This window comes from Chrysochloris asiatica, unplaced genomic scaffold (assembly GCF_000296735.1).
Source record: "Chrysochloris asiatica unplaced genomic scaffold, ChrAsi1.0 scaffold00041, whole genome shotgun sequence".
In the NCBI taxonomy this organism is placed as follows: Eukaryota; Metazoa; Chordata; class Mammalia; order Afrosoricida; family Chrysochloridae; genus Chrysochloris; species Chrysochloris asiatica.
This window is the reverse complement of record NW_006408559.1, coordinates 6,842,108-6,858,001: the sequence shown is the minus strand read 5'-3', so window position 1 is coordinate 6,858,001 and position 15,894 is coordinate 6,842,108. Positions and strand designations below refer to the sequence as shown.

At 41.9% G+C, this 15,894-nt stretch overlaps 1 protein-coding gene across 1 annotated transcript in view; it reads right to left on the bottom strand.

The window, feature by feature from the left end:
- The window catches only part of EXOC4 (exocyst complex component 4), a 947,076-nt gene that overhangs the window by 468,823 nt on the left and 462,359 nt on the right, over positions 1 to 15,894 (bottom strand). The gene's annotated exons all lie outside the window — the stretch shown is intronic.

The window sequence follows — 15,894 nt, the reverse complement described above, 5'->3', positions numbered from 1 at the left end:
TTTCTACTCCCGTAAAGATTTACACCCTCGGAAACCCTGTACAGGGTCGCTATGGGTCGGAACCGACTCGATGGCACATAACAACAACAACAACAAATATATACATATATATATACTCAAAGGTTTGAGATTTGGATCAAATACATTTAAAAACCGTGGAGTTTCACTAGGCTTGGTCAGAGAGAGCAATGTTCCTTTACATCACTTAATGTCTAGGCTAGACGTCCACATCTAAAGGTCAGCATAAAGCAAACTCCCCCACTCCCACCCCACCCCAGCCCCGGCTGCTGAATGCTCCAGGCCTATGACCAGCAGGGCTCTCACAGTGAGACAGAAGCAGTGTCCTTCCTCCGCCCGCTCCCAACTTCTTCTTAAAAAAACAGTCTCAGCAAAGACAGGCAGATAACTGTCAACGTTCCCCTTCACCTTCACTCACAGATGAGAGTTTTCCCGTAACCACATTTGCTTGGAAACCACTCGGTCCAGGAATGAGTGGAAACAAATTAGTCATTCTGCAATCTATTGATTAAGCCCCAAGAAATCAGGGTCACCCTGGGTGTGCTTTGGGGGAAGGGACGCAATCAATTCAAGTCTTTAAAAAAAAAAAGAAAACACGTTCCGAAGTCTCAGTCCTTTTTTTTTTTTAACCTTCTTATTACCATTCAGGCAGCACTCCAAGAGCACACTGCCCAAGAGCAATAACAAACCCAAGAGAGGAAGGAGAGTCGCATTTTTAACTCAGTTCCACTGAAGGCTGGCAGCTGGCTGTGCTGCTCTCTGCTTCTGGCCTTCCAGTGAGAAGGATGCTGGGAAGTTAAGACGAATGCTGAGAGAACGAGCCAGTCATGTCCTACTTACTGCTGGGGAAACCCACGGTTAAAGATCAAAAGGAGCCTCTGGTGATGCACTGGAAAAGTGTTCAAGTGTTAACCGAAAGGCCAGCAGTTCAAACCCACCAGATGCTCTGAGGGAGAACAATGTGACCGTCTGCTTCCATAAAGATTTTGGCCTGGGAAACCCTTGGACAGTTCTACTCTGTCCCACAGGGTTGCTGGTGAGTTGGAATCAATTCCACGCAACTGGTTTGCTTTGGATTTTGAAAGAGATGGCTTTCTCCGTCTAAAATGAAGAGAGTTTTCAGGTGCCAAAGTTGGGGAAGATGCTGACAATAGAAAGAAAAGCACCAGCCACGCCTCAACATAGCCCCCAACTAGGGGCCAACGGGACAGTGTACCTTGGCTGATGCCCAACATCAGTGAAACTGTCTGGTCACATGACTGATTCCCCTGCACTGCATGGTGAGACCTGGGCATATACACTTGTAGCAAGCTCTCTGATGGTCCTGAGGCTGGTGATTCTTGGAACACACTTTCAGCCACTTGGCCATGAGAACCAGTCTAGGTGAAAAAGGTCCTTGGAGCTTCCTTGGTATATATTTACTTTTAGAATAAGTGAGTAAAGTGACTAGATTCATTAACATCCTCAACAGGTCACAGCTACTGTGAAGGTCATGTTATGTACCAATTTGACTAGGCAATGATTCTCCATGCTTTGGTAGACACCTGAGCTGATGTCCACGGGCTATGGACAGTCTAAGGGACAGACAGAGGTGACACTAATCAGCCTGGCCATGCAGGGCACATTCACAAGGAAAGCCACATCCACAGGGAACAGGGACCTCATCACCCAGGCACAGGGTAGATCCCAGCAACTTTTCACCTGCTGGGATTCGGAAAGGGGCCACCTGGTCTACAGAGATCTGGCTGTACTTTAAAGCCATTGCCAGCTCAGGTGAAGGGTGGACAACCAACCACGTTCATACCAGGCCAGTGAGGAATCCGTCACTGAATGTGACAGTGAAGAACTCACACTCATAGAGCATCTTCACTTCAAAATGTGCTGGTTTGTGTGTTTGTCTTCACTGCCTCTCCACATGCCGCCTTCCTGGATTGGAAAGGTCTCCTCCAGCCCTGAGTGAAAAGACTCATCTAAGACTCCCGTGGCCCTGGAACTGAGCTCCTCTGCAATGCTCTCTCCCGGCATCCTTTGGGCACTTGGTTGCTTTTTCAGCTCATCTCCCACACTGACCTCTGAGCACCACGGCAGTGGAAGAGTCAGTCACCTGTTTTATATACCAGCACATGGTAGGTACTCAGGCACCAGCTGATGAGTGAATCAATGAAGAAATCAATGAATGAATAAACAAACAGGCACACGAAGCCCTGGAAAAGTCCAAGGTCACACAGCAAGTTCACGGTACAGCCAGTTCAAGTGATTTGCTTCCCGTGTCAAGTGTTTCTAAGTAGAGATCTGAACTGGTGTCTTTCTGAAAAAGACACAAAGAGAACTCACACCTCTGGGCTCCAAGAGTTTCCACAGAGACTCAGTATGGGGCTCAAAGATCTCCCAATACACAGTCCACACAAAGATCTCCCAATACAGTGACCACACCTAACCATAGAAGGTTTGACTCTGAATTCTAAGAGAACAATTAACTTTAGCTTTGATAAACTAACTCAAACCAAACCAAACACACATGCGCATACACACACCCAAACCAAGCTATTCTCTAGGAAACTGAAAACCATCCCTGCTTAGAACTACAATGCATATGAAAGATACTGCTATCCTCTTCAGTGAAAATGCCTTTACAGACGTGGAGCATCACTGAAATCTAACTGTTTCTGTCAAGAACGTTGGGGTGATTAATAAAGAACTTCTGAGCAGGTTTAAAACCCACACTCAAAAACCACTCTGAAGTAAAATGTGATAACCTAGCTTGCACTTTTTCTATAAGAACTTCTTCATAGTAACAGAGACTGTGAACACTCTTCCTGGGGCCTCGGGGGAGTTCTGACTGGAAAGGGACTGATGGCCAGTACTCTGTTGCCCAGGACCCCAGTCACTGTCACTAACTCACAATAAGAAGCCCAAGGATGAATGGCCACCACCGACGGGCATTCCACATGACTTCCACTTTTTTTTAATCATAGATTAGTTCCTGGAAGAAATGGCATTTTACCTTCTGAGGCTGAGAACAAAAAAGCAAGAAATGATATCTGCCACTTCTGATTATCTCCCTGCTTACCTTCTCATCTTCACAGCATGTGTTAAATTAGACGAATGAGCACTTTTTCCCCCTAAGTGCCATTCATGACCTAAAATACTCTTCTGGATTCTTCTTAACACAAGGTGCACAATCAAGATCTTTTTGTCCCTCAATGATTTAACTCTGAAACCTGAGCATCAAAAGTGGAAAAAAAAAAAAAATTTTTTTTTTTTTGAGGTAAATGTTATAAAAAAACAGTAAGAGAATTCACTCCCAAATATCCATCAGCTCATGGTATCACAGGTGGTGTTAGGTGGTGCGGAAGGACCCCAGGTAGAGAGGCAAGCCTGGAGGCTCAATGCGTTCAGATCACTGCAACTCTGTTGATTTGGGAAACATTTGCTGCTTCACTGAAAACATTCTAAAACAGGTGGTGGTCTGTCTCTTAATTCCTTAAGGGCTTACCATGGGCCTCACTTAAAATTAATCTGTTTAGTGTAAATACGGAGCCCTGGGGTGACACTGTAGGTTAATGCACCAGACTGCAAAGTCAGTGTGCAACGTCAGTGGTTCAAGCTTACCAGCTGCTCCTTGGAAAGCCTATACAGGTCACTGTGGGTTGAAACGACTCGACGGCACTTCACAACAGCAAATGTGTCTGTACTGGGTAATGTCGTCAGTAGTCTGTTGCCATTTCATTTGGGCCATTATTTTAATTAATGAAGACCATTCACTATTTGTTGCCAAATGCTGGAAAGTAGGTCTGACTCATAGAAGTGGCTGGTGGGTTTGAACCAATGACCTAGAGGTTAGCAGTCCAGTGCTTAACCTACAGCACCACATCATTTACAATTGCTTTCTTCCATATTTTATGGGGACAACTTTATTTTCTTAGTGTTTTAAAAATTCATAAAAGTAAATTATACTTCACTGGTAGTGTAGTGGTTACGAATAGGGCTGCTAACCTCAGGGTCAGCAGTTCGAAACTACCAGCTGTTCTGTGGGAGAAAGATGAGGCTTTTTCCTCCCGTAAAGATCTGCAGCCTCAGAAATCCTGTACACTAACTCCACGGCACATAACAAAAATTACTAATTACAAACTTGGAAAACTGGACAAAACTCATTTTCTATCTTCCAACATATCTTCCAATATCCAGATTTGCTAATGTCTTTCCAGAAGCAGAAAAGAAAGTGGTACATTCAGTGTATTATTACAAGAATTCCTAAAAGGATCCTTTTCCTACAAAAGCTTTAAGCTCAGGACTTAGCAATTTCCGTGTAAGTCAGCTTTCCACAAGTCCTTTTAGACTACAAGTGCTGGGGTGAAATAAAAGAGCTATCAGTTCAGTCTCAATGACTTGATGGCAGCTGGTAACACTTTAGTCTGAATGAGCCCTGAGCCCCAGGAGAGAAACAGGGGAGTAATTGCTGTGCCAAGCACTGAGATAAAAGGCAGAAGGCTGACATTTGTTCCATCCCTTCCAATTACTCTGCTCACAACCTACAGCCCCAAATGCTCAGGCCCCTCAGATCACACACACACACACACACACACACACACACACACACACACACACGTTAATCCATTTTCTATTACTCTATCAACAATTTCTAGAGCCAGATACCATCTATCAATAACTTAGTATGTTTTAAGTAGCAATTGAAATACGTCCTCCTACAATCCCATAAGGCTAATGGTATTATTCCTATTTTATGTTGTTGCTGCTGGTAGGTCCCATTGAGTAGCTACCAACTCATAGCAACCCTGTGCACAACAGAACCAAACACTGCCTGGTCCTGTGCCCATCTCACCATCATTGCTGTGTGGGAACCCTTTGCCAAGCCATCTCCTTCTTTTTCTCTGACCCGCCACTTGACCAATATCATGATATCCTTCTCCAGGAACAGGTCCCCCTCTGGATAATACGTCTGAAGTATGAGAGGCGAAGTCTGGCCATCCTGGCTTCGAATGAGCATTCCGGCTACACTTCTTCCAACATAGATTTGCTTGTTCATCTAGCAGTCCACAGTCTGTGATACATATTTTTTTTTCAAGCTTTTATTGTGAATTGAGTGATACTTTACATGATAAAACATTGGTTTTGTACTCATCCTATTTTGTTTCACTGCAATGATTATAATCCCCTCCATGCATCATCATTTAACAGTATTTGCCTCTATTATTATTATTTTTTTTTTTGGATGTACACAAAAACACTCAGAAATTTATAAACATTTAACAACCAAAGGGCACAGTCTGCAAGGCAGCCTTCTGGCCGCCAGCATACAGTTTTTCTCTTTCCATGAGTCTATTGTCCTCAGCAGCTCTTATCTCTCCATGCCATCACCTCTGCCTCCATATCTAGTGTCGCTGCTTCTTGGTTATGTCCACGGTGCTTTTAATATTCTCCTCCAACACCATTAACTCAAATGCATCAATTCTTCTGTACTCTTCCTTCCTTATTCACTGTCCAACTTTTGCAGGCATATAAGTTTACTGAAAATACCATGGCTTGGGTCAGGTGTACTTTAGTCCTCAAGCTGACATCATAGTTCTTGAACACTATACAAAGAGATCTTGTGCAGCAGATTTGTCTAATGCAATATGTCATTTGATTTCATGACTGTTGCTTCCATGAGTGTTGATGGTTGATCCTAGAAAATTAAGTTTTTGACAATTTCAGTCTCTTCTCCATTTAACATATCATTTATAGGTCCATTAGTAAGGATTTTTGTTTTCTTTACATTGAGGTGCAATCCATACTGAAAGCTATGGTCTTTGATCCTCTTCCCTAAGCATTTTAAGTCCTGTTCGCTTTAAGCAAGGTTGTATCATCTGCACATGATAGGCTGTTAATAAATCTTCCTCCAATCCTGATGCCACGTTTTTCTTCATATAATCCAGATTCTTGGATTATGTGCTCATCATACAAATTGAGTAAATATGGTGGGAGAATATAGCTCTAGTATACACATTTCCTAATTTTAAACCATTTGGTGTCCCCCTGTTCTTTTGGAACGACTGCCTCTTGGACTACGTACAGGTTCCTCATGAGCACAATCAAGTGTTCTGGAATATTCATTCTCCTCAATCTTGTCCATAGCTTATCATGACCCACACAATCAAAAGCCTTTGTGCAGTCAATAAAGGTAAACAAACATCTTTCTGGTATTCTCTGCTTCAGCCAAGATCCATCGGACGTCAGCAATGATATCCCATGTCCTCTTCTGAGTCTGCCTTGAACCTCTGGATGTTCTCTGTCAATGTATGATTTCAACTGTTTTGTATTATCTCTAGAAAAATTTTACTTGTACGCAATATTAATGATAATGCCCAGTGATTTCTGCATTCCTTTGGGTCACCTCTCTTTGGAATGGACATAAATATGGATCTGTTCCCGTCAGTTGGTCAGGTACCTGTTTTCCAACTTTCTTGGCATAAATGAGTGAGTGCCTCCACTGCTGCATCAGTTTGTTGAAAGATTTCAGTTTGTAGTCCATCAATTCCCTGTGCCTTGTTCTTTGCCTTCAACGAACATTGGACTTCTTCCTTCAGGATCATTGGCTCTTGATCCTATGCTTCCTCTTGAAATGGTTAAACATCAACCATTTCTTTTTGGTACAGTGACTCTGCGTATTCCTTCTATCTTCTTTTGATGATTTCTGCATCAGTTAATATTTTGTCTATTTCTCTGGGCAAACTATGCCCAAGTCGAGGTTTGAATTTTTTCTCTGGTTCTCCCAGCTTCAGAAATGCTGCACATGCTCTTCCCTTTTGGTTTTCTGACTCCAGGTTTTTGCACATCTTGTTATAATATTTTACCTTATCTAGAGCTGCCTTTTAAATTTTTCTGTTCAGCTCTTGTACGTCCTCATTTCTCCCATTTGCTGTAGCATCTCTATGCTGGGGAGCAAGTTTCAGATTCTCTTCTGACATCCATTTTTCTTTTTTCTTTTGTTCTTGTCTTGTTAATGACCTTTTGCTCTCTTCCTTTATGATGTGCTTGATGTCCTCCCACAACTCTTTTGGTCTTCTCTCTTTAGTGTCTAATGCAGCAAATCTGGTCTTGAGAAGGTCTCTAAATTCAGGTGGGATATGTTCAAGGTCACGTTTTGGTTCTCATGGACTTGTTTTGATCATCTTCAGCTTCTGCCTGAACTTACATATGAGCAAACTGACCCTGTTCCACAGTCTGACCCTGGTCTTGGCTGATGATATGGAACTTTTCCACCATCTCTTTCCAAAGATGCAATCTCCAGCATCGTTTCTATCACCAAGGCCTTATTTTCCAACTACTGATCCTCATCTTGTTTCCAGCCTTTGCATTACAATTGCCAGTAATTATCAATACATCTTTGATTGCATGTTTGATAAATTTCAGAGTGAAGAAATTGGTAGAATTCTTCAATTTCATCATCACTGACTTTAGGGGTTGGTGTGTAAATTTGAATAATAGTGGTATGAACTGGTCTTCCTTGTAGGCATATGGATATTATCCTGTCACAGACAACATTATACTTCAAGAAAGATCCTGAAATGTCCTTTATGATGACGAATGCAATGCCATTCCTCTTCAATTTGTCATTTCTGGCATAGTAAACCATGTGATTGTCAGATTCAAAATGGACAATATCAGTCCATTTCAGCTCACTAATGCCTTTGATATTGATGTTGATGCATTCCATTTCATTTTTGACAATTACCAATTTTCCTAGATTCATGCTTCATATATCCCATGTTCTATTTATCGATGGGTATTTACAGCTGTTTCTCCCCATTTTGAGTTGGGCCCCATTAGCAAATGAAGGTCCCAAAGGCTTTATTCCATTTGCACCATCACAGTCACCTCTACTTTGGGGAGGCAGCTCTTCTCCAGTCGTATTCTGAGTGCCTTCCAGTCTGAGGGGCTTATTTTCCAGCACTGCATCTGATAATATCCTGGCAATCTTCATCATGTTTCCATATCCAATATTCTGGTGCTGGCATCATTCCATTGCTATTCATAAGGTTTTCCGTGACTAACTATTCAGAAGGAGTCTGTCACTCCTTCTTCCTAGACTGTCTTCATCTGGAAGCTCAGCTGAAATCTGTCCACTGTGGGGTCCCTGCTGGTATTTAGAGTATCTGTGGCATAGATTTCAGAATCACAGCAACATGCAAGCCACAACAGTATGACAAACTGACAGAAGAGTAGGGGATTCCCATTTTATAGGTGAAGAAAACTGAGTCTTAGAGAAGGGGGTGAACTTTAGGCTCTAAAACCTGAAACCTCGGTAGTATTTCTGCCTTCAGGACTAACCATCCTCGACCACAGTTCCCAACACTAATGAACTGAAGGTGCCCTTGTAAATCCCACAAAGGCATACACTTTTCACTCAGGCCTGATTTTATGAAACCCTATTCACATGGGGACCAGTGTTGCACAGAGTACCCAGTGAAGTTCTCCACTGCTTGCTCAGGAGATGTTCCATATAGCAGAAACTGGATTGATTGATAGTCTCCAAGGGAAAACCCATGTTGTCTATGGAGAAATGATTCATCTAATGGCTTCGCCGCCCTCTTTCCCTTCTTTGTTGTTGTTCATTGTTTTGGAGTCCATTCCAAGTCATGGCATTCCCATGTACCACAGGGTAGATTTACTCCACAGGGTTTTCTAGTCTGTCACGTCAGCCTATCTTCCAAATCAATGCTGGTGGGTCCCAAACAACAACCTGTATGTTAGTAGTCAGACAAAACCCCTTTGTGCTACCCAGCGTCATCACCTAACTAGGTATCTCAGTTGTCAGACTTACAGTCTCAGAATCATAATGAGCCTGCACTAAGTTGACTGCAAGGTCGGTTTGTACTACAAAGTCAGAGGTTCAAACTCAGCAGCCGCTCCTCAGAAACCCTATACAGGGTCACTATGAGTCAAAACCGACTTGATGGCACTTAACAACAACAACAACAACGTAAACTTGAATTCCTCTGACCTCTTCCAGCCCCACATTCTGGTCCCATCCAGGGCTCTCCTCTGCCTGTTCTCTACACTCCCATCGTACAAGTCTACAGACAAATCACTCTAAAGCAACAGTACACCAGTCTCACGTATTTAATTCTGTTCCTTCCACATTCCACAGTGCAGTTCAGAAATGGATTGTTTGGAGAGTGACAACACAGAAAAAAAGGTTCATAAAGTCTGGTTTACTTTTTCTTATCTGTCAAAAGGGAAGAAAATGAAGCAATGCAGGAGTGAAAATTCAGCTAGACAGTGAAAGGTATTTGCTGAGCTTTAAAGAGTTTACAAGGAGTGAGGGGGTATTTGCAGAGCTGAAGACCCACAGTGTAAAAGATGAGACAGGTATTTACCCTGCTCACCTGCTAGCGAGAACTGAGGGTCTGGAGGCCAGGGCACTGGTGCGTTTGTGTGTACCCATTCCACTGTGCAAAACGGTACCGAGAGGCCCTGTGCGCTGCTGGGACAATTACTTCGGAGAGGCGACTGTATAAATACAGGGGTGACATGGTTTCATGGACATTTTTAACCATGTTAAGCAAACAAGTGGTTTTTTTGTGTTTTTTTAATTCAATCATAATAAATTATAGAGGTTGGCTTCTCCTCTTGGGAAGAAAAGAAGTTCTGGAAAATGTTAAGTATGGCTTTGGATTACAAACAAATACAAGGTATTAGCAAACATAAGACTCTACTATGAACCTACAAACAGAGAGGATCATGGTTTATGCTAGCAACAATTGTCCTCTGCTCTGAAATTTCATGAAAAGGCATTCATGAGCCCATCACAATCCATGGAACATTGTTCCACAAGCAACTGCTCCGGTTATAAATGTAAACATGTGACTTAGGCTCCAAAGGTCTTCAGGGTCACAATCCCATTCGTTTATTACTTGTTTATCCTAAAATTCGATTGTTGTTGTCAAGTGCTGTTGAGTGCTTTCCGACTCATTGTGAATCTGTACAGGTTTTCCGAGGAATGGTTGCTGGATCTGAACAATTGACCTTGTGGTTAGTAATCCAGTGTGTATCCTGGAGAGCCCACCAGAACCCCAAACATTCAACTGAGAAGTGATAAACATTGTCAAAATATGTGATTAAAAGTTTTAAATGCCCCAAATGTCTCAGTCTTAGAGATTTTTACTCTTTGTTTTCCTCCTTTTAGCTAGGAGAAGTCAGGGCTAATACAGAAGTCTAATAAGGACCTGTATTAATATAGCATCCAGTCAATGGTGTTTAGGATGTGGCCGTAAGAACACCAGGGCTGTTTTCACTTTTATAGCTAGAAATAAACGTGGGTACCATGAATGAGAGATTGAAAAATGGGGAGAGAACCAGAGTTCCGGAAGCAGTGGAAGCAGTGGAGTGTCCCCTGGGGCCTCAGTCCTGGGCTGGTCTCCATTCCCAGCTACCCTGCTGTCTCGATTTCTCTATCACTTGGTTGTCTCTTGCTCCGGGCTGTTTCCTCCCTGCTTCCCCTTTCCTTGGACCCCATCACTCTCTTTCCATTTTTATAAGGCCTCTCTTAAAGCAGACGGAGTTGTCTTTCTTTAAAAAAAAAAAAAAATTGTGTTTAATCAATAAAGCACTATACTCTCTGTATTGAATCGAAAGACAAATTAAATAGCTTAAGTTTCTCTGAGGACAACAAACACAGAAAGAAAATGACATTTCACTAGTATATGGTTGGTTCTTCCATTTATTATGGATAATCAAAGGAGAAACAAACAATTCTCCTCTATCTTCCATTTATCTCAATTAAGAAGACACGGCTCTTCTATTTTCTCTCAGAAAGTAATCCCAGTTCCCAGTTATCACATATAAATTTTAAAAAAGCACATCTTTATACTACGAGCCCTTAGGTAGACAGCTTCTCCTTTGTGTTGGGAATATTGACTGCAGGTGTCACCAAGAGAAAGACAGGTCTAAACCAGCAACATCATAGCAAGAGTCCCTGGCAAAGGGGAGCAGCCAGCTTTGCTGTGCATTCCCAAACTCATACTGAGAACCATTCTACCAAGCACGATCTGCTCCGAGAGCTTCTGAGTTATAAGATACCATCCTTGTGGGTAACTCTGATGTCAGATAGAAATTCTCAGAGTAACTTAAAACATCATCACAGACAATGAACAAGCAAATCAATCGTTAGCTCCGAATGAACCATGGTTTAATGAGATGGCTCTAACTCAAAGCACAAGTGATCTAAAGCCTACTGCTATTAGGGCCAACAACCCTTTTCTTACGATTATGCAGTAATTTTTTAGACTAATGAATCATGGTGTTTGGGGAAGATGTTCCATTGAAAACAAATAGAGAATCTACAGGGTTCCAAGGAGTTACAAGTGTTGATATTTTTTTTAAAAAAACTTTTTGAAGGTAGATCAGCCCTTCCCTCCAGATTTATTCAAGTTTGAAAGAAAAGCTCCTGGTTTAGTTCTGAGTCTTGATCATCTCGGCTCTGAGGCCTTCCCTGACCCGGATGCTAATGAGATGAGGTCTCCACAGATAGTGTCAATCATCTGCATGAAAAGGTAGGCATGAAGGGAAAGGACCAGGATGCAGAGCTGTTGGGGAGGGAGCAGGAGACAGGCAGTGAATATCTTCAGCTGAGTCTCTTGTTTACAAGAGTCTTTTTGTTGTTGTTGTTGTTGTTGTTTTAAAGAACCAAATGTGAGCAGTTAAAATATTGTTCTCTTATTCTGGAAATGTTAGCTTTCACGGTCATACTGATGAAATCCGTAAAGAAGCACCCCTCCTGCTTTCTTTGTTTTCAGGTCCATCAAAGCCTGCCCATTCCAGAAATGACACTGCTTCATTCTCAATACCAAGAACATTTTCTGTATCAGTGTAAATAACAGTCCCTATCACGGCACAAAATAGCCTACAAGGTAAGCACAGGCCTCCTGGCATACCCCCTTTGGAATTTCTTCCAATGCATTTATCCTACAGATGAAAATGAGATCTCCAAACAATGGCTGTAGTTAGTTATTGATTATACCTGATGATACAAATAGTACTTCCACACAAAATAAGATTCACATCACCATCCCAAAACATAACTACTTTAGTTGGAGACTTTGAGACAGCCACTCCATGCATGAGCTTCAAGTAGCACCAAATGGGATGGATCATTTAGACCCCATATACTACGTGGGCAAGGAGCTCTGGTAAGGTATGGGTTGCAAACTGAATTTTTAACTGCAAGGTCAGCAGTTTGAAACTACCAGCTGCTCTGTAGGAGACAGGTGATATTTTCTGCCTTGGAAACTCTATACAGGGATGCTATGAGTTGGAACCGACTCCACAGCACACAATCACCATGATATGAAGGCACAAAACCACAGCAAGTTTTGACTCTTCCTAGAAGAAAGATTAAAAATAAGACTAAGTATTCTCAAATAGGCACATTTTTCATTCTAGAGGGGAAATAAGCAACTTCAAGTGGGTACCAGTGGGAAGAACAATTGAGTTTAAAGTTTAGAGCTTCATTTCACAAATCAAATTCTAGCTGCATTTTATCATCAAAAGAGACTTTCTCTTTTTGTCTCTGTAGCACCAGCAATGCATTCCAGAGCCATTGCTCCTAAGTGAAAACATACAGTGCTTAGACAAGCCATGATTCCACATGGTCATTTCACACACAATTGCTAATCATGCCATGTGAGGGATATCTCTAAACTACAGAACAGTTTTATGACCGCAAACTTCAATTATCAAATTGATGAAGGAAACATGGTCAAATACAAGAGTATTTCTCAGAATGTTCACCGTATTACTAATGTGTTCTGGAGAGTTTTCAATGCCTACAGAAGGATAAAACCTGGGAAAGATTCAAATCTGAGAACTACAAGTGCCTTTGGCATGTACGATAAACACTGGGCTGCTGTAAACTGTGACGCTGGCGGTTCAAATCCACCAGCCGTTCTGCAGAGGAGGGATGTAGCAGTCTGCTCCCAAGGAGATGGAAATCTTGTGGGATTCTGCCCTATGAGGTCACTGTGAGGAAGAATCAGTTTGACGGTCGTAGTTTTCTCTTTGTTTTCTCTTATGCCTAAACTACTTAGCTCAATTATTCTTCCCCAGAGTGGTGGCAATCCAAAAGGTTCTCATTCCCTCAATTACCACTCTGAGAAGCTGTAAAAAATTATTTTTTGTTGTTAAGTGCTGTCGAGTCAGTTTCAACTCATGACTCTGTATAGGGTTTCTGAGTAGCAGCTTCTAGGTTTCAACTGGCAACCAATGCTTACCACACAACACCAGACCCTTCCCTGCCCATCCGTCCCCCCTCCCCCCAAAAAAAATTCCTGAGGTCCAAATTTTGGAGTCCTGGTGTGATGCTGTAGGATAAGAACTGGACTGCTAACTACAAGGTTAGTGGTTCAAACCCACCAAGCTGCTCCTTGGAAACCATATAAAGCATCTCTATGAGTCAGAGCCCACTTGAAAGCACTAAACAACAACAACAACATATTCAAGGAGCTTTCCTGCACCCTAGTACCTTCTTTCTCAAGCCACCGGGGGTGGGGGAGGCAGCCCCAGAAATGACAGCTGGGAGCTGCCCAGGAAGTACCAGGAGCCTTCTCTCCTGAGAAGCAATGCAGGGGTTTCAAATTTCATTTTCCCCCTTCTGTCCCACAGGGATGACACAAAAGGTGGCATCTGAAAGCACTGGTTGAGGTTTACATAGAAGAAGTCAAGAGACAGATGCACTCAGCACCGGCATGTACCTTGTGCCCAACTTCAGAAACACAAATGAGCACAAGCGAACTCAACGTTAGAAAGAATATTTAGTGGTAGAAAGCGGCGATGCTTCACACATGGCAGGATCTGGCAGAGAACCTTGCAGAGCCAGCTCGCGAAATGCTTAGCAATGAAATTAATTCTAGTTGGCTGGGATATGAACCCTGTCATATATACTGAAAACGAGATGAAACATAACTAAATGTAATGATAAACAGCCATGAAAGGGGTCCTGGAAAAGTAATCACGAAACTTCAGCCTGGTTTAATGGTTTTGTCAATATCTGGAGAAGAAACTCCAGAGGCTAGCTTGGGGGTGGGGGTGGGGGGCAATTCACAACCATTAGGAAGAAATGATACAGAAGTCTCTGGAATGCCAACACTTTTAAAAAGTGGAGTGAGGTCGTTATTATTATTTTAAAATAATAAACTCAAGAAGATGCCAAATTAAAATTTTAAGCCTCAAATGTTTTTCCCTTTATAAATGGTAAGATGAGATTTGGAGTCCTGGTGCGGCATGGCAGGATAATGCGGACTACAAGGTTAATTTGAACTGCAAGGTAGATGGTTCAAACCCACCAGCAGCTCATAGGAAACCCTATACAGGATCACTATGGGTCAGAACTCGACGGCACTTAATAACAACAACGTAATGAGATTTAATCCAAACCCACTGCTGGCAAGTGAATTACGACTCCTACAGACAGTAGAGAAGTCTGTTTCACATTCACCGGGAGGTGGGAGGAAGAATTGTCACACTTTTCATTTCTCTCTCTTCCTGCTACTCAAGGCACTCTATGGAAAAGCACATATATCAGAAAAACAAGAAGAATGAAATAAGTCAACTGCTTTCCTTCTATACATGATTTGTGATGTTTCCACTCCATTACTTCAGTTTTAAATTTCTGTTGTTGTTGTTAAGTGCCATCGAGTCAGTTCTGACTCATAGCGACCCTACTACATAGGGCTACCAAAGAGCAGCTAGTGGGTATGAACCTCCGACCTTGTGGTTAGCAGTCTAGAGCTCACCCTCTAGTGTCATACCAGGACTCCATTTAACTTCTATTCAAACAAAATATTCAATCAGCTGCCTCACATTCTTTTGGAAAGGCATAAACCCAAAATAGACAAACACATAAATTGTACAAAGTAATGGTGTTTCTGCAGAAAGCTGATAACCCCTGACTCAAACTTTTCCAAGTAAATATGTGCATAAAATATGTGCATATAGAGGTGGCCAGTCTTCTCCTTGTACGACTAATGGCTTGAGTTAGAACTGTTTGCCACTCCTTTTATGACTACTGCTTTAAAAAAAAGTAATAAAGAATACTTCAGGAGGAATGTATCTTTAAAGCTAATTCATAACAGGGTTATGAAAATTAAATGTCTGAGAACAGCATTCATTATACTTGTCAAATCTCATGGGAAAAAACCAACAGTCCAAAGGGGAGAAGTTATTTGAGTAAATGTCACAAAATACAGGAACATGTTTGCTTTCCAAAAGGCAGGGTAGCAGAAAGGATTCTTGAAAGTTTCCACTCTACTTCTCAGCCAGGCCCCAAAGTAGCAGGAAATCACAATGTTCTGCTATAAAACTATTTAAAGGTGCCTTCTTTCCTGCAATAGAGATATCCCTAAGCCAGGTAGACAACTTTTCTTTTAAGTAAATTCTATTTTAAATTGGTTTGAAATTTTAGCCTAAATAAATCTGTTTATATAAAAGTCAACATGTTATGCAAGTAACTATATTCAAATGAACAGGCTGAACACAAAATATTTCTTCTAAATTGGCTCAACTATGTTTTCGATTCTTATCTTTTGTGAGCAAAATTAAAAGAAGGGCACAATGATTAGACTAGAAAGCAAGGGAAAGTGTTGGTCTGGCAGGCTTCTCTGCAGACCCGGAGCTGGTCATGATAATACATCTTTCCTCATCTTCATTTTCTGGACGACTTAATAGAATGACATTTACTCTTCCCCAACAGAAGCATTATGTTTATGAACTGCTTCCAAATTGTCCTACTGAAATAATATTCCAGAGTTTGAATAATTACAGCCATCATGGATCAACCCTGGTGGTGCTGGTGGTGGTGGTGGTGGTGGTGGTGGTGGT